Genomic DNA, 27,697 nt, shown 5'->3' with positions numbered 1-27,697 from the left:
CTTTAACTCGTGGCTGGAGCAAAACTTTTGCATGGGTCTTTGGGCAGCAGTAAAGGACTAGGTCTCCCCGTCGGGGAATCGAACCCCGGTCTTCCGCGTGACAGGCGGAGATACTGTCCACTATACTAACGAGGAGTTGCAGAGACAGGTAGTCGCCCCCGATCAGCGCCCCCCGACCAGGAACGGCCTCATGCGTCATTTTAGGTCATCGCTTCACAGAAGCCAGTGAAGTCAAACGAATAATCTAATACCATTTAAATATGAAGTGTCTGTGTAAAACGGGTTACGTTATTAAATTAGAGAGCTTGCTTTTTTAATAAAGAGCCTGGTAGGTCCGGTCAAAAAGTTCATGCGTTTTTTTCCAGTGCCGGGCCCAAACAAAGAGAGTTTCGGTTCCTGCCAGCTGCTAATGTGTTGCCAGCATTCTTGCTGACCGCACAAGGCGGCATCCAGTCTATGCCCAACCGCCTGCGTTGGTGGTATAGTGGTGAGCATAGCTGCCTTCCAAGCAGTTGACCCGGGTTCGATTCCCGGCCAACGCATCGCCTTTTGCTCAAGCTGTCGTTAAAACAGTCGTCCGGGGCCCCTGGCCAACTCCTCATTTAACTCGTGGCTGGAGCAAAACTTTTGCATGGGTCTTTGGGCAGCAGTAAAGGCAGAGATGGGGGACTCGAGTCACATGACTTGACTCGAGTCAGACTCGAGTCGCAAATTTAAGGACTTGAGACTTGCTTGACTAAATTTAAAAAATGACTCGACTTGACTTTGACTTGAGATCCAATGACTTGAGACTTGACTTGACTTGAACTGTATGACTCGAGAATGACTTGATATACATTTTTATATAAATCATCGCAACATCCATTGATAAACAAAATGAAAGCAACGGAACCATTGACGTCATCAGATTCTGCGCGATTGCGTGACGCTGCACAAGTCCAGAAATAGCCTACATCGCGGTGAGCGCGCTAAATACAAAAACATCTCCCTGCATCGTATCTTTTTGGATATAAACACTAGAAAATGACCATATTCATGCAAGAAGATTTTTTGTACGCATAATAACTGGCAAGGGATATCGGACGACCATCACAACCTCGAACAGTCGAACTTCATTCACCACGTCTAAAAGTAAGCTATGGCTTGTTTAACCTGTTTGTTATAGTTAATTTGACTATCTTTAAATCTAGAGAGATTAATATTGGTCAAAACAGCATGCCTCTTTATACACAATTATGTTTTCAAATGTAGCTTAATGTTGTCAATATTCAAATGATAATTAATGACGGTATATGTTTTGTATAACATTTGCCACATTTCTTTTTAAATCATGCTTTAAAGCCAAAAATGTTGTTCTTTCCAATAACGAAAAACAATATAGAAAACTGTTAGTTTTGTCGTTTATGTTTCTCTTAATGTTATCAGGGTTTGGTGGCAAAAAATGCCAGCAGAATTAATATGCACCCAAAATTCAAAATGTGGTGGAAAAATGGCCCTAGTATGGCCCTGGCCAACTCCTCCTTTAACTCGTGGCTGGAGCAAAACTTTTGCATGGGTCTTTGGGCAGCAGTAAAGGACTAGGTCTCCCCGTCGGGGAATCGAACCCCGGTCTTCCGCGTGACAGGCGGAGATACTGTCCACTATACTAACGAGGAGTTGCAGAGATAGGTAGTCGCCCCCGATCAGCGCCCCCCTGACCAAGAACGGCCTCATGCGTCATTTTCGGTCATCGCTTCACAGAAGCCAGTGAAGCCAAACAAATCATCTAATACCATTTAAATATGAAGTGTCTGTGTAAAACGGGTTACGTTATTAAATTAGAGAGCTTGCTTTTTTAATAAAGAGCCTGGTAGGTCCGGTCAAAAAGTTCATGCGTTTTTTTCCAGTGCCGGGCCCAGACAAAGAGAGTTTCGGTTCCTGCCAGCTGCTAATGTGTTGCCAGCATTCTTGCTGACCGCACAAGGCGGCATCCAGTCTATGCCCAACCGCCTGCGTTGGTGGTATAGTGGTGAGCATAGCTGCCTTCCAAGCAGTTGACCCGGGTTCGATTCCCGGCCAACGCATTGCCTTTTGCTCAAGCTGTCGTTAAAACAGTCGTCCGGGGCCCCTGGCCAACTCCTCATTTAACTCGTGGCTGGAGCAAAACTTTTGCATGGGTCTTTGGGCAGCAGTAAAGGCAGAGATGGGGGACTCGAGTCACATGACTTGACTCGAGTCAGACTCGAGTCGCAAATTTAAGGACTTGAGACTTGCTTGACTAAATTAAAAAAATGACTCGACTTGACTTTGACTTGAGATCCAATGACTTGAGACTTGACTTGACTTGAACTGTATGACTCGAGAATGACTTGATATACATTTTTATATAAATCATCGCAACATCCATTGATAAACAAAATGAAAGCAACGGAACCATTGACGTCATCAGATTCTGCGCGATTGCGTGACGCTGCACAAGTCCAGAAATAGCCTACATCGCGGTGAGCGCGCTAAATACAAAAACATCTCCCTGCATCGTATCTTTTTGGATATAAACACTAGAAAATGACCATATTCATGCAAGAAGATTTTTTGTACGCATAATAACTGGCAAGGGATATCGGACGACCATCACAACCTCGAACAGTCGAACTTCATTCACCACGTCTAAAAGTAAGCTATGGCTTGTTTAACCTGTTTGTTATAGTTAATTTGACTATCTTTAAATCTAGAGAGATTAATATTGGTCAAAACAGCATGCCTCTTTATACACAATTATGTTTTCAAATGTAGCTTAATGTTGTCAATATTCAAATGATAATTAATGACGGTATATGTTTTGTATAACATTTGCCACATTTCTTTTTAAATCATGCTTTAAAGCCAAAAATGTTGTTCTTTCCAATAACGAAAAACAATATAGAAAACTGTTAGTTTTGTCGTTTATGTTTCTCTTAATGTTATCAGGGTTTGGTGGCAAAAAATGCCAGCAGAATTAATATGCACCCAAAATTCAAAATGTGGTGGAAAAATGGCCCTAGTATGGCCCTGGCCAACTCCTCCTTTAACTCGTGGCTGGAGCAAAACTTTTGCATGGGTCTTTGGGCAGCAGTAAAGGACTAGGTCTCCCCGTCGGGGAATCGAACCCCGGTCTTCCGCGTGACAGGCGGAGATACTGTCCACTATACTAACGAGGAGTTGCAGAGATAGGTAGTCGCCCCCGATCAGCGCCCCCCTGACCAAGAACGGCCTCATGCGTCATTTTAGGTCATCGCTTCACAGAAGCCAGTGAAGCCAAACAAATCATCTAATACCATTTAAATATGAAGTGTCTGTGTAAAACGGGTTACGTTATTAAATTAGAGAGCTTGCTTTTTTAATAAAGAGCCTGGTAGGTCCGGTCAAAAAGTTCATGCGTTTTTTTCCAGTGCCGGGCCCAGACAAAGAGAGTTTCGGTTCCTGCCAGCTGCTAATGTGTTGCCAGCATTCTTGCTGACCGCACAAGGCGGCATCCAGTCTATGCCCAACCGCCTGCGTTGGTGGTATAGTGGTGAGCATAGCTGCCTTCCAAGCAGTTGACCCAGGTTCGATTCCCGGCCAACGCATTGCCTTTTGCTCAAGCTGTCGTTAAAACAGTCGTCCGGGGCCCCTGGCCAACTCCTCATTTAACTCGTGGCTGGAGCAAAACTTTTGCATGGGTCTTTGGGCAGCAGTAAAAGGACTAAGTCTCCCCGTCGGGGAATCGAACCCCGGTCTTCCGCGTGACAGGCGGAGATACTGTCCACTATACTAACGAGGAGTTGCAGAGATAGGTAGTCGCCCCCGATCAGCGCCCCCCGACCAGGAAAGGCCTCATGCGTCATTTTAGGTCATCGCTTCACAGAAGCCAGTTAAGCCAAACAAATAATCTAATACCATTTAAATTTGAAGTGTCTGTGTAAAACGGGTTAAGTTATTAAATTAGAGAGCTTGCTTTTTTAATAAAGAGCCTTGTAGGTCAGGTCAAAAAGTTAATGCGTTTTTTTCCAGTGCCGGGCCCAAACAAAGAGAGTTTCGGGTCCTGCCAGCTGCTAATGTGTTGCGAGCATTCTTGCTGACCGCACAAGGCGGCATCCAGTCTATGCCCGACCATCTGCGTTGGTGGTATAGTGGTGAGCATAGCTGCCTTCCAAGCAGTTGACCCGGGTTCGATTCCCGGCCAACGCATTGCCTTTTGCTCAAGCTGTCGTTAAAACAGTCGTCCGGGGCCCCTGGCCAACTCCTCATTTAACTCGTGGCTGGAGCAAAACTTTTGCATGGGTCTTTGGGCAGCAGTAAAAGGACTAGGTCTCCCCGTCGGGGAATCGAACCCCGGTCTTCCGCGTGACAGGCGGAGATACTGTCCACTATACTAACGAGGAGTTGCAGAGATAGGTAGTCGCCCCCGATCAGCGCCCCCCGACCAGGAAAGGCCTCATGCGTCATTTTAGGTCATCGCTTCACAGAAGCCAGTTAAGCCAAACAAATCATCTAATACCATTTAAATATGAAGTGTCTGTGTAAAACGGGTTAAGTTATTAAATTAGAGAGCTTGCTTTTTTAATAAAGAGCCTGGTAGGTCAGGTCAAAAAGTTACTGCGTTTTTTTCCAGTGCCGGGCCCAAACAAAGAGAGTTTCGGTTCCTGCCAGCTACTAATGTGTTGCCAGCATTCTTGCTGACCGCACAACGCGGCATCCAGTCTATGCCCAACCGCCTGCGTTGGTGGTATAGTGGTGAGCATAGCTGCCTTCCAAGCAGTTGACCCGGGTTCGATTCCCGGCCAACGCATCGCCTTTTGCTCAAGCTGTCGTTAAAACAGTCGTCCGGGGCCCCTGGCCAACTCCTCATTTAACTCGTGGCTGGAGCAAAACTTTTGCATGGGTCTTTGGGCAGCAGTAAAGGCAGAGATGGGGGACTCGAGTCACATGACTTGACTCGAGTCAGACTCGAGTCGCAAATTTAAGGACTTGAGACTTGCTTGACTAAATTAAAAAAATGACTCGACTTGACTTTGACTTGAGATCCAATGACTTGAGACTTGACTTGACTTGAACTGTATGACTCGAGAATGACTTGATATACATTTTTATATAAATCATCGCAACATCCATTGATAAACAAAATGAAAGCAACGGAACCATTGACGTCATCAGATTCTGCGCGATTGCGTGACGCTGCACAAGTCCAGAAATAGCCTACATCGCGCTGAGCGCGCTAAATACAAAAACATCTCCTTGCATCGTATCTTTTTGGATATAAACACTAGAAAATGACCATATTCATGCAAGAAGATTTTTTGTACGCATAATAACTGGCAAGGGATATCGGACGACCATCACAACCTCGAACAGTCGAACTTCATTCACCACGTCTAAAAGTAAGCTATGGCTTGTTTAACCTGTTTGTTATAGTTCATTTGACTATCTTTAAATCTAGAGAGATTAATATTGGTCAAAACAGCATGCCTCTTTATACACAATTATGTTTTCAAATGTAGCTTAATGTTGTCAATATTCAAATGATAATTAATGACGGTATATGTTTTGTATAACATTTGCCACATTTCTTTTTAAATCATGCTTTAAAGCCAAAAATGTTGTTCTTTCCAATGACGAAAAACAATATAGAAAACTGTCGTTTGTTTTGTCGTTTATGTTTCTCTTAATGTTATCAGGGTTTGGTGGCCAAAAATGCCAGCAGAATTAATATACACCCAAAATTCAAAATGTGGTGAAAAAATGGCCCTAGTATGGCCCTGGCCAACTCCTCCTTTAACTCGTGGCTGGAGCAAAACTTTTGCATGGGTCTTTGGGCAGCAGTAAAGGACTAGGTCTCCCCGTCGGGGAATCGAACCCCGGTCTTCCGCGTGACAGGCGGAGATACTGTCCACTATACTAACGAGGAGTAACAGAGAAAGGTAGTCGCCCCCGATCAGCGCCCCCCCGACCAGGAACGGCCTCATGCGTCATTTTAGGTCATCGCTTCACAGAAGCCAGTGAAGCCAAAAAAATCATCTAATACCATTTAAATATGAAGTGTCTGTGTAAAACGGGTTACGTTATTAAATTAGAGAGCTTGCTTTTTTAATAAAGAGCCTGGTAGGTCCGGTCAAAAAGTTCATGCGTATTTTTTCCAGTGCCGGGCCCAAACAAAGAGAGTTTCGGTTCCTGCCAGCTGCTAATGTGTTGCCAGCATTCTTGCTGACCGCACAAGGCGGCATCCAGTCTATGCCCAACCGCCTGCGTTGGTGGTATAGTGGTGAGCATAGCTGCCTTCCAAGCAGTTGACCCGGGTTCGATTCCCGGCCAACGCATTGCCTTTTGCTCAAGCTGTCGTTAAAACAGTCGTCCGGGGCCCCTGGCCAACTCCTCATTTAACTCGTGGCTGGAGCAAAACTTTTGCATGGGTCTTTGGGCAGCAGTAAAAGGACTAAGTCTCCCCGTCGGGGAATCGAACCCCGGTCTTCCGCGTGACAGGCGGAGATACTGTCCACTATACTAACGAGGAGTTGCAGAGATAGGTAGTCGCCCCCGATCAGCGCCCCCCGACCAGGAAAGGCCTCATGCGTCATTTTAGGTCATCGCTTCACAGAAGCCAGTTAAGCCAAACAAATAATCTAATACCATTTAAATTTGAAGTGTCTGTGTAAAACGGGTTAAGTTATTAAATTAGAGAGCTTGCTTTTTTAATAAAGAGCCTTGTAGGTCAGGTCAAAAAGTTAAGGCGTTTTTTTCCAGTGCCGGGCCCAAACAAAGAGAGTTTCGGTTCCTGCCAGCTACTAATGTGTTGCCAGCATTCTTGCTGACCGCACAACCCGGCATCCAGTCTATGCCCAACCGCCTGCGTTGGTGGTATAGTGGTGAGCATAGCTGCCTTCCAAGCAGTTGACCCGGGTTCGATTCCCGGCCAACGCATTGCCTTTTGCTCAAGCTGTCGTTAAAACAGTCGTCCGGGCCCCCTGGCCAACTCCTCATTTAACTCGTGGCTGGAGCAAAACTTTTGCATGGGTCTTTGGGCAGCAGTAAAGGACTAGGTCTCCCCGTCGGGGAATCGAACCCCGGTCTTACGCGTGACAGGCGGAGATACTGTCCACTATACTAACGAGGAGTTGCAGAGACAGGTAGTCGCCCCCGATGAGCGCCCCCCGACCAGGAACGGCCTCATGCGTCATTTTAGGTCATCGCTTCACAGAAGCCAGTGAAGCCAAACAAATCATCTAATACCATTTAAATATGAAGTGTCTGTGTAAAACGGGTTACGTTATTAAATTAGAGAGCTTGCTTTTTTAATAAAGAGCCTGGTAGGTCAGGTCAAAAAGTTAATGCGTTTTTTTCCAGTGCCGGGCCCAAACAAAGAGAGTTTCGGGTCCTGCCAGCTGCTAATGTGTTGCGAGCATTCTTGCTGACCGCACAAGGTGGCATCCAGTCTATGCCCGACCATCTATCTATGCCCGACAATATTTTTTAAACAAATGTGGGAATTTTAATTTGGGGGAGGATATTTTATGGATGAAAACAAAAAACTGGATGGCGGAAGGATTATCGGATTTTTATAAGGAAATTTTAAGTGCTTGGGGGGATTTCTTAAATGTAATAGATTATAATCTGAAAGGAAGAGAAAACATCTTAAACCAACCTCTGTTCTTAAACAAAAGTATTTTAAGAGATGGGAAAGAGATCTTTTTTAAAAAATGGATGGATGTGGGTATAACAAGGGTAAGAGATGTTTTGTATGAATTTAAAGAAGGGTTTTTACCATCACAATTTATAATGGATGCAATGGAGGAAGCAAAAGAGGAATGCAACAAACGAGAAATAGAGAATAAATACGAAATTATCAAATACGCAATACCGGAGGAATGGATTAAAAGAATAGAAAACATGGAGGAATGGAAGAAAGAGAAAGACATTTATGTCAGACTTAAAGGAAAACTATGTAATTTTAAGGAGTGTAATGTGAAAGATTTTTATTGTTATTTTAGAGATGGTGTTTTTAAAGAACCAGTTGCTAACAATTTTTGGGTACAGAAAATTAAGGACCTGAAAAAAGAAAGTATATGGAGAAATATGAGGGGAAAGTTTGTGGAAGCAAAACTTGAATGTTTAGAGTATTTTATAAGGCACAAAGTAATTTTTACCGAATGTATTTTAACTAAGATTGGAATGGAACAGAATGCAACATGTAAAGTATGCCAAGAAGAAGACGAAGGGATTTTACACTTGTTTTTATACTGCAAAGAGTTGGAGGGTTTTTACAGAAAATGCAAAAGGGTGATAAAAGAATTAATTGAGGACTGGGACGAAGATGTAATAGAATGGAAGAGGATAGTGATGTTTGGATGGGAGGAAAATTGTCAAAGTAAACAGTTTGTGAACCTGTTAGTAATGTTGATAAAAAATGCAGTATGGGAAAGAAGAAATGTGGCAAAAAAAGGAAAAGTGGTGCTTGATGTTTGGAATGTTCTTAAAAGGAAAACAGAAAGATATATTGAAGGATTGTATTGGTATTTTAAGTATGAAAACATGTTGCAAAGCTTTTATGTTGTTTTTACTCCAAGGGTTTCTAAAGTTGTAAAAGATCTAGCATGGAATGTACCTGAAAGTGATTTGGATTTTTAATTTTAATTTTTACTTTTATTGTATTTTATTTTTTTAACAGTTCTTTAAACTTAAGAATTGAAAAAAAAAAAAAAAAAAAAAAAAAAAAAAGCATAGCTGCCTTCCAAGCAGTTGACCCGGGTTCGATTCCCGGCCAACGCATTGCCTTTTGCTCAAGCTGTCGTTAAAACAGTCGTCCGGGGCCCCTGGCCAACTCCTCATTTAACTCGTGGCTGGAGCAAAACTTTTGCATGGGTCTTTGGGCAGCAGTAAAGGACTAGGTCTCCCCGTCGGGGAATCGAACCCCGGTCTTCCGCGTGACAGGCGGAGATACTGTCCACTATACTAACGAGGAGTAACAGAGAAAGGTAGTCGCCCCCGATCAGCGCCCCCCCGACCAGGAACGGCCTCATGCGTCATTTTAGGTCATCGCTTCACAGAAGCCAGTGAAGCCAAAAAAATCATCTAATACCATTTAAATATGAAGTGTCTGTGTAAAACGGGTTACGTTATTAAATTAGAGAGCTTGCTTTTTTAATAAAGAGCCTGGTAGGTCCGGTCAAAAAGTTAATGCGTTTTTTTCCAGTGCCGGGCCCAAACAAAGAGAGTTTCGGGTCCTGCCAGCTGCTAATGTGTTGCGAGCATTCTTGCTGACCGCACAAGGCGGCATCCAGTCTATGCCCGACCATCTGCGTTGGTGGTATAGTGGTGAGCATAGCTGCCTTCCAAGCAGTTGACCCGGGTTCGATTCCCGGCCAACGCATTGCCTTTTGCTCAAGCTGTCGTTAAAACAGTCGTCCGGGGCCCCTGGCCAACTCCTCATTTAACTCGTGGCTGGAGCAAAACTTTTGCATGGGTCTTTGGGCAGCAGTAAAGGACTAGGTCTCCCCGTCGGGGAATCAAACCCCGGTCTTCCGCGTGACAGGCGGAGATACTGTCCACTATACTAACGAGGAGTTGCAGAGACAGGTAGTCGCCCCCGATCAGCGCCCCCCGACCAGGAACGGCCTCATGCGTCATTTTAGGTCATCGCTTCACAGAAGCCAGTGAAGCCAAACGAATATTCTAATACCATTTAAATATGAAGTGTCTGTGTAAAACGGGTTACGTTATTAAATTAGAGAGCTTGCTTTTTTAATAAAGAGCCTGGTAGGTCCGGTCAAAAAGTTCATGCGTTTTTTTCCAGTGCCGGGCCCAAACAAAGAGAGTTTCGGTTCCTGCCAGCTACTAATGTGTTGCCAGCATTCTTGCTGACCGCACAACCCGGCATCCAGTCTATGCCCAACCGCCTGCGTTGGTGGTATAGTGGTGAGCATAGCTGCCTTCCAAGCAGTTGACCCGGGTTCGATTCCCGGCCAACGCATTGCCTTTTGCTCAAGCTGTCGTTAAAACAGTCGTCCGGGGCCCCTGGCCAACTCCTCATTTAACTCGTGGCTGGAGCAAAACTTTTGCATGGGTCTTTGGGCAGCAGTAAAGGCAGAGATGGGGGACTCGAGTCACATGACTTGACTCGAGTCAGACTCGAGTCGCAAATTTAAGGACTTGAGACTTGCTTGACTAAATTAAAAAAATGACTCGACTTGACTTTGACTTGAGATCCAATGACTTGAGACTTGACTTGACTTGAACTGTATGACTCGAGAATGACTTGATATACATTTTTATATAAATCATCGCAACATCCATTGATAAACAAAATGAAAGCAACGGAACCATTGACGTCATCAGATTCTGCGCGATTGCGTGACGCTGCACAAGTCCAGAAATAGCCTACATCGCGCTGAGCGCGCTAAATACAAAAACATCTCCCTGCATCGTATCTTTTTGGATATAAACACTAGAAAATGACCATATTCATGCAAGAAGATTTTTTGTACGCATAATAACTGGCAAGGGATATCGGACGACCATCACAACCTCGAACAGTCGAACTTCATTCACCACGTCTAAAAGTAAGCTATGGCTTGTTTAACCTGTTTGTTATAGTTAATTTGACTATCTTTAAATCTAGAGAGATTAATATTGGTCAAAACAGCATGCCTCTTTATACACAATTATGTTTTCAAATGTAGCTTAATGTTGTCAATATTCAAATGATAATTAATGACGGTATATGTTTTGTATAACATTTGCCACATTTCTTTTTAAATCATGCTTTAAAGCCAAAAATGTTGTTCTTTCCAATGACGAAAAACAATATAGAAAACTGTTAGTTTTGTCGTTTATGTTTCTCTTAATGTTATCAGGGTTTGGTGGCAAAAAATGCCAGCAGAATTAATATGCACCCAAAATTCAAAATGTGGTGAAAAAATGGCCCTAGTATGGCCCTGGCCAACTCCTCCTTTAACTCGTGGCTGGAGCAAAACTTTTGCATGGGTCTTTGGGCAGCAGTAAAGGACTAGGTCTCCCCGTCGGGGAATCGAACCCCGGTCTTCCGCGTGACAGGCGGAGATACTGTCCACTATACTAACGAGGAGTAACAGAGAAAGGTAGTCGCCCCCGATCAGCGCCCCCCCCGACCAGGAACGGCCTCATGCGTCATTTTAGGTCATCGCTTCACAGAAGCCAGTGAAGCCAAAAAAATCATCTAATACCATTTAAATATGAAGTGTCTGTGTAAAACGGGTTACGTTATTAAATTAGAGAGCTTGCTTTTTTAATAAAGAGCCTTGTAGGTCAGGTCAAAAAGTTAATGCGTTTTTTTCCAGTGCCGGGCCCAAACAAAGAGAGTTTCGGGTCCTGCCAGCTGCTAATGTGTTGCGAGCATTCTTGCTGACCGCACAAGGCGGCATCCAGTCTATGCCCGACCATATGCGTTGGTGGTATAGTGGTGAGCATAGCTGCCTTCCAAGCAGTTGACCTGGGTTCGATTCCCGGCCAACGCATTGCCTTTTGCTCAAGCTGTCGTTAAAACAGTCGTCCGGGGCCCCTGGCCAACTCCTCATTTAACTCGTGGCTGGAGCAAAACTTTTGCATGGGTCTTTGGGCAGCAGTAAAGGACTAGGTCTCCCCGTCGGGGAATCGAACCCCGGTCTTCCGCGTGACAGGCGGAGATACTGTCCACTATACTAACGAGGAGTTGCAGAGACAGGTAGTCGCCCCCGATGAGCGCCCCCCGACCAGGAACGGCCTCATGCGTCATTTTAGGTCATCGCTTCACAGAAGCCAGTGAAGCCAAACAAATCATCTAATACCATTTAAATATGAAGTGTCTGTGTAAAACGGGTTACGTTATTAAATTAGAGAGCTTGCTTTTTTAATAAAGAGCCAGGTAGGTCAGGTCAAAAAGTTAATGCGTTTTTTTCCAGTGCCGGGCCCAAACAAAGAGAGTTTCGGGTCCTGCCAGCTGCTAATGTGTTGCGAGCATTCTTGCTGACCGCACAAGGCGGCATCCAGTCTATGCCCGACCATCTGCGTTGGTGGTATAGTGGTGAGCATAGCTGCCTTCCAAGCAGTTGACCCGGGTTCGATTCCCGGCCAACGCATTGCCTTTTGCTCAAGCTGTCGTTAAAACAGTCGTCCGGGGCCCCTGGCCAACTCCTCATTTAACTCGTGGCTGGAGCAAAACTTTTGCATGGGTCTTTGGGCAGCAGTAAAGGACTAGGTCTCCCCGTCGGGGAATCGAACCCCGGTCTTACGCGTGACAGGCGGAGATACTGTCCACTATACTAACGAGGAGTTGCAGAGACAGGTAGTCGCCCCCGATGAGCGCCCCCCGACCAGGAACGGCCTCATGCGTCATTTTAGGTCATCGCTTCACAGAAGCCAGTGAAGCCAAACAAATCATCTAATACCATTTAAATATGAAGTGTCTGTGTAAAACGGGTTACGTTATTAAATTAGAGAGCTTGCTTTTTTAATAAAGAGCCAGGTAGGTCAGGTCAAAAAGTTAATGCGTTTTTTTCCAGTGCCGGGCCCAAACAAAGAGAGTTTCGGGTCCTGCCAGCTGCTAATGTGTTGCGAGCATTCTTGCTGACCGCACAAGGCGGCATCCAGTCTATGCCCGACCATCTGCGTTGGTGGTATAGTGGTGAGCATAGCTGCCTTCCAAGCAGTTGACCCGGGTTCGATTCCCGGCCAACGCATTGCCTTTTGCTCAAGCTGTCGTTAAAACAGTCGTCCGGGGCCCCTGGCCAACTCCTCATTTAACTCGTGGCTGGAGCAAAACTTTTGCATGGGTCTTTGGGCAGCAGTAAAGGCAGAGATGGGGGACTCGAGTCACATGACTTGACTCGAGTCAGACTCGAGTCGCAAATTTAAGGACTTGAGACTTGCTTGACTAAATTAAAAAAATGACTCGACTTGACTTTGACTTGAGATCCAATGACTTGAGACTTGACTTGACTTGAACTGTATGACTCGAGAATGACTTGATATACATTTTTATATAAATCATCGCAACATCCATTGATAAACAAAATGAAAGCAACGGAACCATTGACGTCATCAGATTCTGCGCGATTGCGTGACGCTGCACAAGTCCAGAAATAGCCTACATCGCGCTGAGCGCGCTAAATACAAAAACATCTCCCTGCATCGTATCTTTTTGGATATAAACACTAGAAAATGACCATATTCATGCAAGAAGATTTTTTGTACGCATAATAACTGGCAAGGGATATCGGACGACCATCACAACCTCGAACAGTCGAACTTCATTCACCACGTCTAAAAGTAAGCTATGGCTTGTTTAACCTGTTTGTTATAGTTAATTTGACTATCTTTAAATCTAGAGAGATTAATATTGGTCAAAACAGCATGCCTCTTTATACACAATTATGTTTTCAAATGTAGCTTAATGTTGTCAATATTCAAATGATAATTAATGACGGTATATGTTTTGTATAACATTTGCCACATTTCTTTTTAAATCATGCTTTAAAGCCAAAAATGTTGTTCTTTCCAATGACGAAAAACAATATAGAAAACTGTTAGTTTTGTCGTTTATGTTTCTCTTAATGTTATCAGGGTTTGGTGGCAAAAAATGCCAGCAGAATTAATATGCACCCAAAATTCAAAATGTGGTGAAAAAATGGCCCTAGTATGGCCCTGGCCAACTCCTCCTTTAACTCGTGGCTGGAGCAAAACTTTTGCATGGGTCTTTGGGCAGCAGTAAAGGACTAGGTCTCCCCGTCGGGGAATCGAACCCCGGTCTTCCGCGTGACAGGCGGAGATACTGTCCACTATACTAACGAGGAGTAACAGAGAAAGGTAGTCGCCCCCGATCAGCGCCCCCCCCGACCAGGAACGGCCTCATGCGTCATTTTAGGTCATCGCTTCACAGAAGCCAGTGAAGCCAAAAAAATCATCTAATACCATTTAAATATGAAGTGTCTGTGTAAAACGGGTTACGTTATTAAATTAGAGAGCTTGCTTTTTTAATAAAGAGCCTTGTAGGTCAGGTCAAAAAGTTAATGCGTTTTTTTCCAGTGCCGGGCCCAAACAAAGAGAGTTTCGGGTCCTGCCAGCTGCTAATGTGTTGCGAGCATTCTTGCTGACCGCACAAGGCGGCATCCAGTCTATGCCCGACCATATGCGTTGGTGGTATAGTGGTGAGCATAGCTGCCTTCCAAGCAGTTGACCTGGGTTCGATTCCCGGCCAACGCATTGCCTTTTGCTCAAGCTGTCGTTAAAACAGTCGTCCGGGGCCCCTGGCCAACTCCTCATTTAACTCGTGGCTGGAGCAAAACTTTTGCATGGGTCTTTGGGCAGCAGTAAAGGACTAGGTCTCCCCGTCGGGGAATCGAACCCCGGTCTTCCGCGTGACAGGCGGAGATACTGTCCACTATACTAACGAGGAGTTGCAGAGACAGGTAGTCGCCCCCGATGAGCGCCCCCCGACCAGGAACGGCCTCATGCGTCATTTTAGGTCATCGCTTCACAGAAGCCAGTGAAGCCAAACAAATCATCTAATACCATTTAAATATGAAGTGTCTGTGTAAAACGGGTTACGTTATTAAATTAGAGAGCTTGCTTTTTTAATAAAGAGCCAGGTAGGTCAGGTCAAAAAGTTAATGCGTTTTTTTCCAGTGCCGGGCCCAAACAAAGAGAGTTTCGGGTCCTGCCAGCTGCTAATGTGTTGCGAGCATTCTTGCTGACCGCACAAGGCGGCATCCAGTCTATGCCCGACCATCTGCGTTGGTGGTATAGTGGTGAGCATAGCTGCCTTCCAAGCAGTTGACCCGGGTTCGATTCCCGGCCAACGCATTGCCTTTTGCTCAAGCTGTCGTTAAAACAGTCGTCCGGGGCCCCTGGCCAACTCCTCATTTAACTCGTGGCTGGAGCAAAACTTTTGCATGGGTCTTTGGGCAGCAGTAAAGGACTAGGTCTCCCCGTCGGGGAATCGAACCCCGGTCTTCCGCGTGACAGGCGGAGATACTGTCCACTATACTAACGAGGAGTTGCAGAGACAGGTAGTCGCCCCCGATGAGCGCCCCCCGACCAGGAACGGCCTCATGCGTCATTTTAGGTCATCGCTTCACAGAAGCCAGTGAAGCCAAACAAATCATCTAATACCATTTAAATATGAAGTGTCTGTGTAAAACGGGTTACGTTATTAAATTAGAGAGCTTGCTTTTTTAATAAAGAGCCAGGTAGGTCAGGTCAAAAAGTTAATGCGTTTTTTTCCAGTGCCGGGCCCAAACAAAGAGAGTTTCGGGTCCTGCCAGCTGCTAATGTGTTGCGAGCATTCTTGCTGACCGCACAAGGCGGCATCCAGTCTATGCCCGACCATCTGCGTTGGTGGTATAGTGGTGAGCATAGCTGCCTTCCAAGCAGTTGACCCGGGTTCGATTCCCGGCCAACGCATTGCCTTTTGCTCAAGCTGTCGTTAAAACAGTCGTCCGGGGCCCCTGGCCAACTCCTCATTTAACTCGTGGCTGGAGCAAAACTTTTGCATGGGTCTTTGGGCAGCAGTAAAGGACTAGGTCTCCCCGTCGGGGAATCGAACCCCGGTCTTACGCGTGACAGGCGGAGATACTGTCCACTATACTAACGAGGAGTTGCAGAGACAGGTAGTCGCCCCCGATCAGCGCCCCCCGACCAGGAACGGCCTCATGCGTCATTTTAGGTCATCGCTTCACAGAAGCCAGTGAAGCCAAACGAATATTCTAATACCATTTAAATATGAAGTGTCTGTGTAAAACGGGTTACGTTATTAAATTAGAGAGCTTGCTTTTTTAATAAAGAGCCTGGTAGGTCCGGTCAAAAAGTTCATGCGTTTTTTTCCAGTGCCGGGCCCAAACAAAGAGAGTTTCGGTTCCTGCCAGCTACTAATGTGTTGCCAGCATTCTTGCTGACCGCACAACGCGGCATCCAGTCTATGCCCAACCGCCTGAGTTGGTGGTATAGTGGTGAGCATAGCTGCCTTCCAAGCAGTTGACCCGGGTTCGATTCCCGGCCAACGCATCGCCTTTTGCTCAAGCTGTCGTTAAAACAGTCGTCCGGGGCCCCTGGCCAACTCCTCATTTAACTCGTGGCTGGAGCAAAACTTTTGCATGGGTCTTTGGGCAGCAGTAAAGGCAGAGATGGGGGACTCGAGTCACATGACTTGACTCGAGTCAGACTCGAGTCGCAAATTTAAGGACTTGAGACTTGCTTGACTAAATTAAAAAAATGACTCGACTTGACTTTGACTTGAGATCCAATGACTTGAGACTTGACTTGACTTGAACTGTATGACTCGAGAATGACTTGATATACATTTTTATATAAATCATCGCAACATCCATTGATAAACAAAATGAAAGCAACGGAACCATTGACGTCATCAGATTCTGCGCGATTGCGTGACGCTGCACAAGTCCAGAAATAGCCTACATCGCGGTGAGCGCGCTAAATACAAAAACATCTCCCTGCATCGTATCTTTTTGGATATAAACACTAGAAAATGACCATATTCATGCAAGAAGATTTTTTGTACGCATAATAACTGGCAAGGGATATCGGACGACCATCACAACCTCGAACAGTCGAACTTCATTCACCACGTCTAAAAGTAAGCTATGGCTTGTTTAACCTGTTTGTTATAGTTAATTTGACTATCTTTAAATCTAGAGAGATTAATATTGGTCAAAACAGCATGCCTCTTTATACACAATTATGTTTTCAAATGTAGCTTAATGTTGTCAATATTCAAATGATAATTAATGACGGTATATGTTTTGTATAACATTTGCCACATTTCTTTTTAAATCATGCTTTAAAGCTAAAAATGTTGTTCTTTCCAATGACGAAAAACAATATAGAAAACTGTCGTTTGTTTTGTCGTTTATGTTTCTCTTAATGTTATCAGGGTTTGGTGGCCAAAAATGCCAGCAGAATTAATATGCACCCAAAATTCAAAATGTGGTGAAAAAATGGCCCTAGTATGGCCCTGGCCAACTCCTCCTTTAACTCGTGGCTGGAGCAAAACTTTTGCATGGGTCTTTGGGCAGCAGTAAAGGACTAGGTCTCCCCGTCGGGGAATCGAACCCCGGTCTTCCGCGTGACAGGCGGAGATACTGTCCACTATACTAACGAGGAGTTGCAGAGATAGGTAGTCTCCCCCGATCAGCGCCCCCCTGACCAGGAACGGCCTCATGCGTCATTTTAGGTCATCGCTTCACAGAAGCCAGTGAAGCCAAACAAATCATCTAATACCATTTAAATATGAAGTGTCTGTGTAAAACGGGTTACGTTATTAAATTAGAGAGCTTGCTTTTTTAATAAAGAGCCTGGTAGGTCCGGTCAAAAAGTTCATGCGTTTTTTTCCAGTGCCGGGCCCAGACAAAGAGAGTTTCGGTTCCTGCCAGCTGCTAATGTGTTGCCAGCATTCTTGCTGACCGCACAAGGCGGCATCCAGTCTATGCCCAACCGCCTGCGTTGGTGGTATAGTGGTGAGCATAGCTGCCTTCCAAGCAGTTGACCCGGGTTCGATTCCCAGCCAATGCATTGCCTTTTGCTCAAGCTGTCGTTAAAACAGACGTCCGGGGCCCCTGGCCAACTCCTCATTTAACTCATGGCTGGAGCAAAACTTTTGCATGGGTCTTTGGGCAGCAGTAAAGGACTAGGTCTCCCCGTCGGGGAATCAAACCCCGGTCTTCCGCGTGACAGGCGGAGATACTGTCCACTGTACTAACGAGGAGTTGCAGAGACAGGTAGTCGCCCCCGATCAGCGCCCCCCGACCAGGAACGGCCTCATGCGTCATTTTAGGTCATCGCTTCACAGAAGCCAGTGAAGCCAAACAAATCATCTAATACCATTTAAATATGAAGTGTCTGTGTAAAACGGGTTACGTTATTAAATTAGAGAGCTTGCTTTTTTAATAAAGAGCCTGGTAGGTCCGGTCAAAAAGTTAATGCGTTTTTTTCCAGTGCGGGCCCAAACAAAGAGAGTTTCGGTTCCTGCCAGCTGCTAATGTGTTGCCAGCATTCTTGCTGACGGCACAAGGCGGCATCCAGTCTATGCCCAACCGCCTGCGTTGGTGGTATAGTGGTGAGCATAGCTGCCTTCCAAGCAGTTGACCCGGGTTCAATTCCAGGCCAACGCATCGCCTTTTGCTCAAGCTGTCGTTAAAACAGTCGTCCGGGGCCCTTGGCCAACTCCTCATTTAACTCGTGGCTGGAGCAAAACTTTTGCATGGGTCTTTGGGCAGCAGTAAAGGACTAGGTCTCCCCGTCGGGGAATCGAACCCCGGTCTTCCGCGTGACAGGCGGAGATACTGTCCACTATACTAACGAGGAGTTGCAGAGACAGGTAGTCGCCCCCGACCAGGAATGGCCTCATGCGTCATTTTAGATCATCGTTTCACAGAAGCCAGTGAAGCCAAACAAATCATCTAATACCATTTAAATATGAAGTGTCTGTGTAAAACGGGTTACGTTATTAAATTAGAGAGCTTGCTTTTTTAATAAAGAGCCTGGTAGGTCAGGTCAAAAAGTTAATGCGTTTTTTTCCAGTGCCGGGCCCAAACAAAGAGAGTTTCGGGTCCTGCCAGCTGCTAATGTGTTGCGAGCATTCTTGCTGACCGCACAAGGCGGCATCCAGTCTATGCCCGACCCATTTCCTTTTGCTCAAGCTGTCTGTTACGTTGGTCAGCCTGTTGGGAACAATGTCTGTGCTGTTCTTTCTCGCTGTCTCTCCCCATAGGGCACGTGACGTCTCGCCAGCTGCGAGTGGGCGGGGCTTGCTACTATAAGGACGCCGAGATCGACATCCGCTCTCTCTCTCACACCCGTGTTGACGCTCTCACTTTCATTGCTGAGTCGTCTCTGATGGCAGCGCCATAAATTGTTTTTGTATTGTCATTTGACGCTTGAGGTGTCGTTTTTATGTGTTATGTTGTCCCTGTTCAAACTCATTTAGTGGGCATGTAACATATAAATGGGGGCTCGTCTTGCCGGGTTTTGGACCATATTTATTTATTTGTTCTTCTCGATTTTTCCTTTCGTAAAAATCTTTTTCGGTGGTGGTTGTACTGCGCGCTGTGGGAGAGCGCCTTTTGTTTTGTTTTCTCTTTCGACTTTTGCCCATTTAGGGAATTTGGAATCACTCGCAATGTTTGATTTAGACGCGTTTATCCTCGCTCCTTCGCAAGAGTTGTTGTTAACGATTACACGTGATGACCTTGTTAGAATCGCTGGCCACTATAAACTTGAAGTGAGTGGTAGCCCTTCCAAGGCTGATCTGCAGGATATGCTTGTGGAAAAGTTGCGAGAACTGGGTGAGTTTGGAAAAGTGTCTCCTGAAGTATCTACATCACCTGATCTGGGTAAGCGTCTTCTTATTGACTCTTCACCTACTAAAGCAGCACTAGAATTGAAACGTTTACAGTTAAGAGAAAAGGAAATTGAATGGGAACGCGAGAAAACTAGGTTAGAGGCTAATAGACAGACAGTACGAGAACGAGAAAAAAGAGAACACGAATTTATATTGAAAGATCTTGAATTTGCACAAGCGTTACGCATTAAAGAACTCGAATTGAAGGCTCGTGAGGCTGGTGTTGCATTTAAGCCAGATCAGTTAGACATAACTCGTAACATTCGCCTCGTTCCACCTTTTAATGAGAGCGAAGTTGATCAGTTTTTTGCGCATTTCGAGCGCGTGGCTACAACATTTAAATGGCCTAAAGAAATTTGGACCATGACGTTACAATGTGTCTTCACTGGAAAAGCGCAGGAAGCTTATTCCTCATTAACTCTCGAAGACGCAGCAGATTACGAAAAAGTTAAACATGCTGTTTTACGCATTTATGCTCTTGTGCCTGAGGCTTATCGACAAAAGTTTCGCAGTTATCTTAAGCCTGAAGCTCTCACCTATGTCGAATATGTTAGAGAAAAAGAAATGTTATTTGATCGTTGGCTTAGTTCACAGGAAGTAACAACTTTTCAATCTCTTCGTGATTTGATTATTCTTGAAGATGTTAAAAACGGTCTTCCTCAAGCTGTCGCTACCCATGTTAGTGAGCATAAAAATCTGACTCCTGCTCGCGCAGCCGTGTTGGCTGACGAGTATGTGCTCACACATAAGCGTGTCCTTCCTAGTTTAAAACTTTCGCAAAATGTCTCGGGTCATTCAAATATGTCTAAAATGTCTAAAGAGACCGTGCCTGCTTCTGCTTGCTCTCCAGACCACCGTCCGTCGGGGTCTAGTGTTACCGTTCCGACCTGCGCCTACTGTAAGAAACGAGGTCATGTTCTGTCTGAGTGTTATACTCTAAAGCGTAAAAATAGGGCGACAAGTCAGCCCGCTTCTTACAGATCAGAGGTGGGGTTGTGTGTTTCAAATTTATCGGTGAGTAGGAACGACACTAAGTTGGATAAGCACGGTTTTGGGCCGTTTATAATGGATGGTTTTGTCTCTTTGCCCGGTGAGCGTGTAAAAACTCCGGTAAAAATTCTGCGAGATACTGGCGCTTCACAGAGCTTTATTTTACGAGATGTATTGCCTTTCGGTGATGAGACTTTTACTGGTGATAGTATTTTGGTGCGTGGATTCGAAATGGGTCATGTTAATGTCCCTCTGCATGAGATTTTTCTTATGTCTGACTTAGTTACTGGCAACGTTACCGTGGGCGTACGGCCCTCCTTGCCCATTGAAAATGTAGCGATGATACTGGGTAATGATTTGTGTGGGGGAAAAGTTTTGCCTTGCCCCATAGTGTCTCATGCACTTCCAAAAACGTGTACAGATGACTTGTCCATTAGCTTCCCTGAAGTTTTTTCCTCTAGCGTCGTTACTCGAGCCATGGCGAGAAATGAACTAGAGAATGGAATTGAGGAACAGCTTGACCTTAGCGATACTTTTATTGCTCGACCTTCACTCTCAAGCGATAGTGAGTTACTTTTGAATTCTGGTTCACTGTCGTTTCCCTCTGATGTTCATAATTTGTCTATGAGTCGAGAGCAGCTCATTAAGGAACAGAAAAGTGACCCATCTCTGTCTTCTTTTTTTTCAGAAAGTTTGTCTGAAGAAGATATTGAGCATACGCCGCATGGCTATTTTTTACGAGATGGTGTCTTAATGCGCAAGTGGAGACCTCTGATGGCCTCAGCGCAAGATGAGTGGAGAGTTCTTTTTCAAGTTGTTGTCCCAGTTGCTTTTCGTGATAAGGTTCTGAGTTTGGCTCATGACCATCACTTGGCAGGTCATCTTGGCGTAAATAAAACTACTGATAGAGTTCAACGCCATTTTTTTTGGCCAGGTATTAAGAGAGACGTTGTGAGATACTGTAGAACATGTCACGTGTGTCAGGTTACTGGTAAACCTAACCAGGTGATTCCGCCTGCGCCTTTACAGCCAATTCCGGTTGCTTTTGAGCCTTTTGAAAATATTATACTGGACTGTGTTGGTCCATTGCCTCGAACAAAGACTGGGAATCAATGGTTGCTCACCATAATGTGTAGCTCGACTCGTTTTCCAGAAGCTGTCCCGCTCCGCAAAATCACAGCTCCGGTCATTATAAAAGCCCTGATGGGTTTCTTCTCTCTTTTTGGCCTCCCAAAAACAGTTCAGACAGACCGCGGCACCAATTTTATGTCTCGTGTGTTCGCACAAGTTATGCGTCAGCTCGCGGTCCATCATGTTACATCCAGTCCGTACCGTCCGCAGACTCAAGGTGCACTCGAGAGGTTCCATCAAACTTTGAAGAGTATACTCAAGTGTTTTTGCCTCGAGTTCCAGCGTGATTGGGACGAAGGGGTTCCGTCTGCTCTTTTTGCTGTGCGCGAGGTGGTACAAGAGAGTTTGGGTTTTAGCCCGTCGGAGCTGGTTTTTGGGCACACGGTTCGGGGACCTTTAAAGCTGTTGAAGGAGTCTTGGCTTGCTGAGCCTAAAGATTGTCTCAGTTTGACGGATTATGTGTCTAAGATGCGTAGTAGACTCAGTCGTGCATGTCAGTTGGCTAGAGATAATTTAGGGGTCTGTCAGAAGAGAATGAAGCAGAGATTTGATCAGAGGGCTGTTTCTCGAAGTTTCAGTCCTGGGGATAGAGTTCTCGTGTTGATTCCTGGGTTGGGTTCTGCTTTGCAGGCTCGTTACAGTGGTCCCTATCGTGTCGAACGACGAGTGGGTGATTTAAACTATGTTATCTCTACCCCAGATCGAAGGAGAAAGACTACGTTGTGTCACATTAATCGTCTGAAGCTGTTTTGTGATCGAGGAGAAGGTTCAGTTACGGAGCTCAAATCGCCTTCCACTTCAGTTAACAGAACTGATGTTCGCGTGCCAAAAGTGGCGCTGTCCAAGAAGTGGGGTGCTGAAGTTGCTGCTTCGCTGGCGGTGACGGCGCATGTTGAGAATGTGTTTCCGTCGGTACAACAGGGCGCTGTGTTTAGTCCTTTGTTGGAAGATGAAGGTCGTATTCCCTCGAGGGAGGTTATTGAAGGAAGAATGAAGAATTCTGAGGTTCTTAATGATTTAGATTCATTTTTGTCTAACTTATCCACCTTGGAACGTAACGACTTAGTCTCTCTGTTTAAGCAGTATGAGAACCTGTTTCCTGATGTGCCGCATCGGACAACGAAAATTGAGCATGACATTGATGTGGGCGCTACATGCCCAATTAAACAACATCCGTATCGTGTAAATCCACATAAAAGGTTGTTGTTTTCAAATGAGGTGAAGTTTATGCTAAGAAACGGCATTGCAGAGTCTAGTAATAGTCCGTGGAGTTCGCCTTGTTTACTTGTTCCAAAGAGTGACGGTTCCACCCGGTTTTGCACGGATTTTAGGAGGGTGAATGCTGTCACAAGGCCTGACAGTTACCCATTACCGCGCATTGACGATTGTGTTGATCGTCTGGGTTCCGCTGTATTCGTCAGTAAAATTGACCTATTGAAGGGTTACTGGCAGGTTCCGTTGACGCTCCGTGCCAAGGAGATCTCAGCCTTTGTAACACCTGATCACTTCCTCCAGTACACCGCTATGGCCTTCGGCCTTCGTAACGATCCTGCCACCTTTCAGAGGCTTATCAACGGCGTTCTTGAAGGGGTGTCCAACTGCGAGGCTTATTTAGATGATTTGATCATCTATAGTGACTCCTGGTTTTCGCATATGACCCATCTTTCTACTGTGTTTGGCAGGTTGTCTGAAGCTAATTTGACCATTAACCTGGCTAAGTGTGAGTTTGGCCAGGCCACTGTGGTGTATCTGGGTAAAGTGGTTGGTCGGGGGCAGGTGCGCCCTGTCCAGTCTAAAGTGGAGGCGATTTTGAATTATCCTTCTCCAACAACCCGCCGCGAACTCCGCCGCTTCCTTGGCATGGTCGGCTACTATCGGTCGTTTTGTAAAAACTTCTCTGCTCTTGCCTCACCTCTCACTGATCTGCTGAGTCCGAAGGTGTCTTATATCTGGACTTCACGGAGTCAAGCTGCTTTCGACTCTATAAAAGCACTGTTGACTACTGCGCCTGTGCTAGCCGCTCCTAATTTTTCTCTGCCTTTTTCCATCGCTGTTGACGCGAGTGATCTGGGAGCGGGAGCCGTTCTTCTGCAACAGGACGGGGATGGTTTTGAACACCCTGTCTGTTTTTTTTCGCGTAAGTTTACCCGCTGTCAGCGTGCTTATTCGACAATAGAAAAGGAAGCCCTTGCTCTAGTGCTTGCCTTTCAGCACTTCGAGGTCTATGTCGGAGGTGCTTTGTGTCCGGTGGTGGTCTATACAGACCACAACCCTTTGGTTTTTCTTGATCGCATGAGAAATTCCAACCAACGTTTAATGCGGTGGAGTTTGATCCTTCAAGGTTGCAACTTGGAGATTAGACATATTCGAGGACGTGACAACGTAGTTGCAGATGCATTGCCTCGGTCCTGTTGAAAATTGCCAAATAAATTGTTTAATTTTTTTTTCTCTTCCCTGTTTTAGTTCAGCATGTTTCGGAGTCCTTGCTGTTTGTGGGTTTGTAAATGTTATTTATAATCTGTTTATTTATAATCTGTTTATTGGTTATTGATTTAATCCCAATTTATTTTCTTTAAGGGTGGGGGTGTTACGTTGGTCAGCCTGTTGGGAACAATGTCTGTGCTGTTCTTTCTCGCTGTCTCTCCCCATAGGTCACGTGACGTCTCGCCAGCTGCGAGTGGGCGGGGCTTGCTACTATAAGGACGCCGAGATCGACATCCGCTCTCTCTCTCACACCCGTGTTGACGCTCTCACTTTCATTGCTGAGTCGTCTCTGATGGCAGCGCGCGCGCCCTTCAGAGTGCTCTCAGGCGCTCGTCTCCACAGAGGCGTCTACATGATCAGCGTCATGTTTCATGTTTCTTTCTTATGCCGTTCTTAGCGGGACGCTTGTGTATGTACCACGTCTTACCCGTTTTTCTTTTGTTTCGAGCTGGTGGTATTGGTGTTGGGTTATCACGTTGTTTAGTGTAGATTTAGCTAGAACAGCAGTCAGCGGACCCGGAAGACTCACCGGAATATTTGTGGTGTCGTTTTTATGTGTTATGTTGTCCCTGTTCAAACTCATTTAGTGGGCACGTTTATGTACTCATTTATGTATATCGCTTGAGGTGTCGTTTTTATGTGTTATGTTGTCCCTGTTCAAACTCATTTAGTGGGCACGTAACACTGTCGTTAAAACAGTCATCCGGGGCCCCTGGCCAACTCCTCATTTAACTCGTGGCTGGAGCAAAACTTTTGCATGGGTCTTTGGGCAGCAGTAAAGGACTAGGTCACCCCGTCGGGGAATCGAACCCCAGTCTTCCGCGTGACAGGCGGAGATACTGTCCACTATACTAACGAGGAGTTGCAGAGATAGGTAGTCGCCCCCGATCAGCGCCCCCGACCAGGAACGGCCTCATGCGTCATTTTAGGTCATCGCTTCACAGAAGCCAGTGAAGCCAAACGAATAATCTAATACCATTTAAATATGAAGTGTCTGTGTAAAACGGGTTAAGTTATTAAATTAGATAGCTTGCTTTTTTAATAAAGAGCCTGGTAGGTCAGGTCAAAAAGTTCATGCGTTTTTTTCCAGTGCCGGGCCCAAACAAAGAGAGTTTCGGTTCCTGCCAGCTGCTAATGTGTTGCCAGCATTCTTGCTGACCGCACAAGGCGGCATCCAGTCTATGCCCAACCGCCTGCGTTGGTGGTATAGTGGTAAGCATAGCTGCCTTCCAAGCAGTTGACCAGGGTTCGATTCCCGGCCAACGCATCGCCTTTTGCTCAAGCTGTCGTTAAAACAGTCGTCCAGGGCCCCTGGCCAACTCCTCATTTAACTCGTGGCTGGAGCAAAACTTTTGCATGGGTCTTTGGGCTGCAGTAAAGGCAGAGATGGGGGACTCGAGTCACATGACTTGACTCGAGTCAGACTCGAGTCGCAAATTTAAGGACTTGAGACTTGCTTGACTAAATTAAAAAAATGACTCGACTTGACTTTGACTTGAGATCCAATGACTTGAGACTTGACTTGACTTGAACTGTATGACTCGAGAATGACTTGATATACATTTTTATATAAATCATCGCAACATCCATTGATAAACAAAATGAAAGCAACGGAACCATTGACGTCATCAGATTCTGCACGATTGCGTGACGCTGCACAAGTCCAGAAATAGCCTACATCGCGGTGAGCGCGCTAAATACAAAAACATCTCCCTGCATCGTATCTTTTTGGATATAAACACTAGAAAATGACCATATTCATGCAAGAAGATTTTTTGTACGCATAATAACTGGCAAGGGATATCGGACGACCATCACAACCTCGAACAGTCGAACTTCATTCACCACGTCTAAAAGTAAGCTATGGCTTGTTTAACCTGTTTGTTATAGTTAATTTGACTATCTTTAAATCTAGAGAGATTAATATTGGTCAAAACAGCATGCCTCTTTATACACAATTATGTTTTCAAATGTAAATTAATGTTGTCAATATTCAAATGATAATTAATGACGGTATATGTTTTGTATAACATTTGCCACATTTCTTTTTAAATCATGCTTTAAAGCCAAAAATGTTGTTCTTTCCAATGACGAAAAACAATATAGAAAACTGTTAGTTTTGTCGTTTATGTTTCTCTTAATGTTATCAGGGTTTGGTGGCAAAAAATGCCAGCAGAATTAATATGCACCCAAAATTCAAAATGTGGTGAAAAAATGGCCCTAGTATGGCCCTGGCCAACTCCTCCTTTAACTCGTGGCTGGAGCAAAACTTTTGCATGGGTCTTTGGGCAGCAGTAAAGGACTAGGTCTCCCCGTCGGGGAATCGAACCCCGGTCTTCCGCTTGACAGGCGGAGATACTGTCCACTATACTAACGAGGAGTAACAGAGAAAGGTAGTCGCCCCCGATCAGCGCCCCCCCGACCAGGAACGGCCTCATGCGTCATTTTAGGTCATCGCTTCACAGAAGCCAGTGAAGCCAAAAAAATCATCTAATACCATTTAAATATGAAGTGTCTGTGTAAAACGGGTTACGTTATTAAATTAGAGAGCTTGCTTTTTTAATAAAGAGCCTGGTAGGTCAGGTCAAAAAGTTAATGCGTTTTTTTCCAGTGCCGGGCCCAAACAAAGAGAGTTTCGGGTCCTGCCAGCTGCTAATGTGTTGCGAGCATTCTTGCTGACCGCACAAGGCGGCATCCAGTCTATGCCCGACCATCTGCGTTGGTGGTATAGTGGTGAGCATAGCTGCCTTCCAAGCAGTTGACCCGGGTTCGATTCCCGGCCAACGCATTGCCTTTTGCTCAAGCTGTCGTTAAAACAGTCGTCCGGGGCCCCTGGCCAACTCCTCATTTAACTTGTGGCTGGAGCAAAACTTTTGCATGGGTCTTTGGACAGCAGTAAAGGACTAGGTCTCCCCGTCGGGGAATCGAACCCCGGTCTTCCGCGTGACAGGTGGAGATACTGTCCACTATACTAACGAGGAGTTGCAGAGACAGGTAGTCGCCCCCGACCAGGAACGGCCTCATGCGTCATTTTAGGTCATCGTTTCACAGAAGCCAGTGAAGCCAAACAAATCATCTAATACCATTTAAATATGAAGTGTCTGTGTAAAACGGGTTACGTTATTAAATTAGAGAGCTTGCTTTTTTAATAAAGAGCCTGGTAGGTCAGGTCAAAAAGTTAATGCGTTTTTTTCCAGTGCCGGGCCCAAACAAAGAGAGTTTCGGGTCCTGCCAGCTGCTAATGTGTTGCGAGCATTCTTGCTGACCGCACAAGGCGGCATCCAGTCTATGCCCGACCCATTTCCTTTTGCTCAAGCTGTCGTTAAAAAAGTCATCCGGGGCCCCTGGCCAACTCCTCATTTAACTCGTGGCTGGAGCAAAACTTTTGCATGGGTCTTTGGGCAGCAGTAAAGGACTAGGTCTCCACGTCGGGGAATCGAACCCCGTTCTTCCGCGTGACAGGCGGAGATACTGTCCACTATACTAACGAGGAGTTGCAGAGACAGGTAGTCGCCCCCGATCAGCGCCCCCCGACCAGGAACGGCCTCATGCGTCATTTTAGGTCATCGCTTCACAGAAGCCAGTGAAGCCAAACGAATAATCTAATACCATTTAAATATGAAATGTCTGTGTAAAACGGGTTACGTTATTAAATTAGAGAGCTTGCTTTTTTAATAAAGAGCCTGGTAGGTCCGGTCAAAAAGTTCATGCGTTTTTTTCCAGTGCCGGGCCCAAACA

The 27,697-nt window shown here is 45.5% G+C and overlaps 14 non-coding genes across 14 annotated transcripts; 13 read left to right on the top strand and 1 right to left on the bottom strand.

Annotated features, from left to right (window-relative positions):
- Window positions 1-470: 470 nt before the first annotated feature.
- Window positions 471-542, top strand: trnag-ucc (transfer RNA glycine (anticodon UCC)). The gene has a single exon. It is a non-coding gene; the product is annotated as a tRNA-Gly (tRNA).
- A 1,449-nt stretch (window positions 543-1,991) lies between these two features.
- trnag-ucc (transfer RNA glycine (anticodon UCC)) lies at window positions 1,992-2,063 on the top strand. Its single transcript has one exon. It is a non-coding gene; the product is annotated as a tRNA-Gly (tRNA).
- A 2,050-nt stretch (window positions 2,064-4,113) lies between these two features.
- trnag-ucc (transfer RNA glycine (anticodon UCC)) lies at window positions 4,114-4,185 on the top strand. The gene has a single exon. It is a non-coding gene; the product is annotated as a tRNA-Gly (tRNA).
- A 529-nt stretch (window positions 4,186-4,714) lies between these two features.
- trnag-ucc (transfer RNA glycine (anticodon UCC)) lies at window positions 4,715-4,786 on the top strand. The gene has a single exon. It is a non-coding gene; the product is annotated as a tRNA-Gly (tRNA).
- A 1,453-nt stretch (window positions 4,787-6,239) lies between these two features.
- Window positions 6,240-6,311, top strand: trnag-ucc (transfer RNA glycine (anticodon UCC)). The gene has a single exon. It is a non-coding gene; the product is annotated as a tRNA-Gly (tRNA).
- A 529-nt stretch (window positions 6,312-6,840) lies between these two features.
- Window positions 6,841-6,912, top strand: trnag-ucc (transfer RNA glycine (anticodon UCC)). Its single transcript has one exon. It is a non-coding gene; the product is annotated as a tRNA-Gly (tRNA).
- Window positions 6,913-9,286: 2,374 nt separating this feature from the next.
- Window positions 9,287-9,358, top strand: trnag-ucc (transfer RNA glycine (anticodon UCC)). The gene has a single exon. It is a non-coding gene; the product is annotated as a tRNA-Gly (tRNA).
- A 528-nt stretch (window positions 9,359-9,886) lies between these two features.
- On the top strand, window positions 9,887-9,958 carry trnag-ucc (transfer RNA glycine (anticodon UCC)). The gene has a single exon. It is a non-coding gene; the product is annotated as a tRNA-Gly (tRNA).
- Window positions 9,959-12,008: 2,050 nt separating this feature from the next.
- trnag-ucc (transfer RNA glycine (anticodon UCC)) lies at window positions 12,009-12,080 on the top strand. Its single transcript has one exon. It is a non-coding gene; the product is annotated as a tRNA-Gly (tRNA).
- A 528-nt stretch (window positions 12,081-12,608) lies between these two features.
- On the top strand, window positions 12,609-12,680 carry trnag-ucc (transfer RNA glycine (anticodon UCC)). The gene has a single exon. It is a non-coding gene; the product is annotated as a tRNA-Gly (tRNA).
- Window positions 12,681-14,730: 2,050 nt separating this feature from the next.
- On the top strand, window positions 14,731-14,802 carry trnag-ucc (transfer RNA glycine (anticodon UCC)). The gene has a single exon. It is a non-coding gene; the product is annotated as a tRNA-Gly (tRNA).
- Window positions 14,803-15,330: 528 nt separating this feature from the next.
- trnag-ucc (transfer RNA glycine (anticodon UCC)) lies at window positions 15,331-15,402 on the top strand. The gene has a single exon. It is a non-coding gene; the product is annotated as a tRNA-Gly (tRNA).
- Window positions 15,403-26,267: 10,865 nt separating this feature from the next.
- trnad-guc (transfer RNA aspartic acid (anticodon GUC)) lies at window positions 26,268-26,339 on the bottom strand. Its single transcript has one exon. It is a non-coding gene; the product is annotated as a tRNA-Asp (tRNA).
- A 336-nt stretch (window positions 26,340-26,675) lies between these two features.
- Window positions 26,676-26,747, top strand: trnag-ucc (transfer RNA glycine (anticodon UCC)). Its single transcript has one exon. It is a non-coding gene; the product is annotated as a tRNA-Gly (tRNA).
- The last annotated feature ends 950 nt before the right edge of the window (window positions 26,748-27,697 follow it).

The sequence above is a fragment of the Rhinichthys klamathensis genome, unplaced genomic scaffold (genome assembly GCF_029890125.1).
Source record: "Rhinichthys klamathensis goyatoka isolate OS25496 unplaced genomic scaffold, OSU_Roscu_1.1 h1tg000176l_1, whole genome shotgun sequence".
Taxonomy (NCBI): domain Eukaryota; kingdom Metazoa; phylum Chordata; class Actinopteri; order Cypriniformes; family Leuciscidae; genus Rhinichthys; species Rhinichthys klamathensis.
This window is presented reverse-complemented; position numbering and strand designations above follow the sequence as displayed.